This window comes from Camelus bactrianus, chromosome 36, assembly GCF_048773025.1.
Source record: "Camelus bactrianus isolate YW-2024 breed Bactrian camel chromosome 36, ASM4877302v1, whole genome shotgun sequence".
Taxonomy (NCBI): Eukaryota; Metazoa; Chordata; class Mammalia; order Artiodactyla; family Camelidae; genus Camelus; species Camelus bactrianus.
The window spans coordinates 3,860,626-3,864,968 of NC_133574.1; the positions used below are offsets into that span (position 1 = coordinate 3,860,626).

A 4,343-nucleotide genomic window follows, 5' to 3' on the forward strand; every position below is an offset into this window, starting at 1 on the left:
TCCACCCATCTGCCCTCCCAAGCGATGCCAGTTTACTGGACCCCAGTACAGCACGGCCGATGGAAGCCCATGGACATCACACTCTTGTTCTGAGGGCAGGAGGGGCCCTGGGAGCCGGGCCCCGGGCCGGCCACCTGTCGCCCGTGGCCGACGTCCCGTCGCAGAGCCAGCCCGCGGCAGCAGTGGGAGGCTGCAGCGGCCTGGGGAAGTTTGGCCGCGTCCCAGCCCCACTGTGTCTTGTCACCCACATCTGAGCCGCATCCCCGTGTCTCTGCCCCAGCCCGTCCCCCTTCCCACGTCCCTCGCTGCCCCTCAGAGCAGAAATCTCTTCCCCCAGCTGCTTACACCAGGGCCGGCCTCTGCGGCCAGCGCCGTCTCCGCCCCCGGGCAGCGGGGGCACCGTGTCCCCTTAGTGGCTTCTGTGCCCCAACAGGCGGCGCAAAGCCAGACGCGGGGGAGGGACGGCGCGGCCCCGCCTGCCAGCGGGGCTCCCAGGCCGCACCTGCTGGTGCTGAGGCCCGAGGCCGTCCGTTCAGCTGGGCAGGCGCTCTGCGCTGGGGATTTAAGGTGAGTGAGGGTGTCCTGTGCTGCCGCCCTGGTGAGGCCACCAAGTGCCTCCCCCGCCTCCGTCTATGCTGGGGAAGGTCTGGGGGCTGCGGTCACGGGAGGTGCGTGGATCACAGCGTAGCTCCACTGCTGATCATCCATGAACCCTGAGAGGCGGCTCAGCCCCCGGCTCCGCAGCGTGAGCCCTGCTGTGTCCCAGAGCCGCTGTCTGTGTCCATTCTGTTCCAGACGGTTTTCAAACACGCCTGCACGGTCTCACACGCGCCTCCCATCCAGGGCTGGGGTTTCCGTCGCAGGTCAGACGGCTGTAACTACACAACACAGACCGGGGGCTCAGCAGCGCTCACGGTCGCAGCTCTGGAGGCTGGAAGTCTGCGATCGAGGTGCCCGTGTGCTCGGGTCCTGCTGAGCGTCCTCTTCCTTGGCTTGCGGGTGCCACCGCCTTGCTGTGTGTTCACATGACAGAGCCAGAGAGAGGGGGGACCAGCTGTCTGGCATCTCATAAGGGCCCTAATCCCACCACGAGGGCCCCACCCTCGCGACCTCGTTTAAACGTAATTATCCCCCAAAGGCCTCATCTCCTAACATCCTCACATTGGGAATCAGGGTGTCAACATACGGATTTTGGGGGGGACCCAACTCAGCCCCCGGCACCTTTGTCTTAGGCCTGTGGGGCTGCCTTGCTGATAAAATGTGGGGGTGCATGACCTCCACAGCTGGCTCAGAAAAGGAGCCACGGCTTCTGATGGTTCCTCTTGCCACGCTCACTTCTGGCACACAGCCACCGTGCTCTGAGGACGCCCAGGCCACGTGGGACGTCCGCACGGAGACGCTCCAGCTGCCGCCCCACACGAGGTCCAGCTCGTGGGCCGTGTGAGGGGCAGTTTAGAGGGGACTCCAGCCCCAGCCCCCGTCTGACTGTGACCACGTGACAGAGTCCCAGGGAGCACCGCCTGGCTGAGTCCTGTCAACCCCGGGAACCCGGAGGGCTGGTTCCTGTGACAGTCTTTTCGTGGTAGTTCCCTGCCCTCTTCTGTCCTGTCTCAAAATCACTCGTCTAGTTCCTGTCTTCATAGACTTGACGATTCTGGGCAGTTCGTACATCACAAGGAGGAGGGGGAACTTCCCATGCCATTGTCTGCTAAGGAGGTCAGCTAGTTAACCAGCAAGCCAGCTCTTTCTGTATGAACAGGAAGGCTGTCCTGGCGAAGTCCTGCTTGCATTAGGAAAGGCCTGTTTCTTTGCATGGAGAAGAGATAAAGAAAAATTATCAAGGTGGAGGCACAGCATCCAAGGAGAAGAGGTATCATGTAATACTTGTTAGTGAAAAATAGTGTATTTTTTCCTGGGAAGAGCGCATCTCTGCCCCTGCTCTGTGTACCAGGTAGACCAGACACCCAGTAGTAAGTCCCATTTCACTGTCATTACCTGCAACCCACTCCCCTTGCCCGGCGGAAGGTTTATGGAAATTTCAGAGTGTGTCTCCTGTGTTCATGGAGCAGTCTGCTCCTCCAGGGCCGTGTCCGCTTCTCAGGGCCCCGGGCCGCCTCTGCCGCCCCACAGGCTGTGCCTGGCCTGCGGTGAGGGCGGGGAGGTGCACGGTTCTCCTTGAAGCCCCTTCTTCCTTCAGCGTGACCGCATTCTCTTTAAGGGTGCCCGTCAGGGTTGAGCCGGGGATGAGCCCCCTCCCTGCATTGTTTTTGGAATTCCACCAAGTCTGCAGACAGCTGAGGTTTTGTTCCTGGGCAGGTGTTTGCGCCTTGCCCTCAAAAGGTAATGGAAGACAAATTCCTTACAAACTGACTGCCTGAGTGACCCCAGACCTTGGAGACGGCTGAGCCCCAGCAGGGATCTCCTGTCCGAGTCACCCTTTCTGTCCCTTACGTTTGGGGGCACTCCAGATGAGCTGGTGCTGGGAGCCTTCTGCTGGTGGTGTGGCCTTTGTCCAGAGGCGGTTCGGGAAGGACAGTAGAGGCGGGCCGCCCCACAGATACACACTCAGGCAGGACACATCGGAGATGGTGACTGCACCACGGCCACTGCCCTCGGACTCCCAGGAGACGGCCAGTTACCATGGATTCATAGTGCCATGCTGCAGGTTTGGGTCCTCATTCCTCCTTAGGGCCTGGACTTGTGTTCCTCGGGGGGCTGGGAGTTTGGGGGGTGGCCTGCCTGAGAGGTGGGGAGCCCTGGGGAGCCCTGCAGAGCTGTGACTTCACTGATGTCTCCTGCTCCTTTTAAAAATTTTTGTATTTATTTAAAACCTTTAATAATTATTGTATTATTTAATTCTTTTATTTTGTCTGTGGGAGGGAGTAATTAGGTTTACTTATTTTTAGAGGCGGTACTGGGGATTGAACTCAGGGCCTTGTGCCTGCTAAGCACACGCTCTGACACTGAGCTACACCCTTGCCCCTCTCTTGCTCCTTGTCAGTCTTTCCTGTGATCTAACCAACTTCTGGGATTGTTTTTGCCATCTCACTATGTGTTAGCCTAGCACAACTTAAATCCTCTCACTGATTCCCCTAGAGATCTAGAAATCAAATGAGACCTCATGATGGATTTTGATCCCGTGTTGAAAGTGAGTACGGAATGGTATGAAGTTACACATTTTGACTCAAAGACTTTCAAAGAACATGGCCGATGGAACAGCTTGCTGAAGGCAGTAGTTCTCAAATTTGGGGTCTCAGAACCACATTACATTCTTAATAATTACTGAGGACCCAAGAGAAATTTTGTCTGGGCCATATCTATCAATATGTACCAAATTAGAAATTAAAATGAAAAAATTTGAAATACTTACTATCAACATATTAACATAAATTATATGTTCTAGATAAACATACTTTTATGAAGAATGACTATTTTCAAAACCAAAATAATCTGCATAAGGAAGGGCCATTTGAAAATATGGGTTGTCTTTCAAGCACGTTTCACGGCTATCCGCCAGATTTAAAAAAAAAATGAGAAAACCTGTCTTAACCTCGCACCAGCTGTGGACATAACGCTGCCTGCCATTCAGTAACCAGCCGTTCGTGCCCACCACCAAGCCCTCAGCCACTGCACTGCAGCCGCCCCCAGCCGTGCGCCCTGAGGGGGATTCATGCAGAAATACCGGACACTGGCCTTGGGTAGCGAAGATGCAGATCAAAGGATAATGTGGAGGGGCATCTTCACTACACAGAAAGGCCACAAAAATGATCAACTTGCACGTCTCGGGGCTCTGTATGTGTGATTAGCATAATGTTTTGATATTCAACTACACTTTTTTGTTTTTGTTTTTTTCCAGCAAAAGCACCTGATTATCCTGACTCCTCCCTTACCTCTTTGAAACAGTTTCTCAGAGCAATCTGAGAAGCTGCCATCCCAGGCTGTAGTCCTCAGGAAGGCCGTCAATAAAACATAATTCTCCTTTCAGGTCGTGCATTTTTTTTTTTCAGTCAACAAGGGGTAGAGAGAGATCAAAGGTCACCAGGCTGAACGTAGCAAAGCCTGCAGTGGGGGTTTCTGCCACACCTCCATGTGTGTAACGATCTAAATAACAGGCTTTGGGGAAAATGTGCTGTGTGTTATTTCGTCTGGTAAAGTCCCTGAGATGGGAGTGGGATGGCTCCTAAGTGCAATAGGAAAGAACAGTTCTGACTCGTGTTGGATCTATGTTTTTTTTCAACTTTAACCTTTGTATTCCATTGCTTTTGCTGCAAGTTAACAATGCTGCTTGCAGCCTGAAATGTACAGTGCAGCCCATTCTCAAGGCTCCTACCATTAAAGGTATA

The 4,343-nt window shown here is 54.3% G+C and overlaps 1 long non-coding RNA gene across 2 annotated transcripts; it reads left to right on the forward strand.

Moving 5' to 3' along the window:
• The first annotated feature begins 270 nt into the window (after window positions 1-270).
• LOC123612814 (uncharacterized) lies at window positions 271-3,984 on the forward strand. 2 transcript variants are annotated; one of them, XR_012504356.1, is made up of 6 exons: window positions 271-567; window positions 796-1,121; window positions 2,219-2,340; window positions 2,469-2,665; window positions 3,097-3,148; window positions 3,857-3,984. It is a non-coding gene; the product is annotated as an uncharacterized LOC123612814 (long non-coding RNA). The 2 variants fall into 2 exon arrangements; XR_006720088.2 differs by lacking the exon at window positions 796-1,121.
• Window positions 3,985-4,343: the final 359 nt, after the last annotated feature.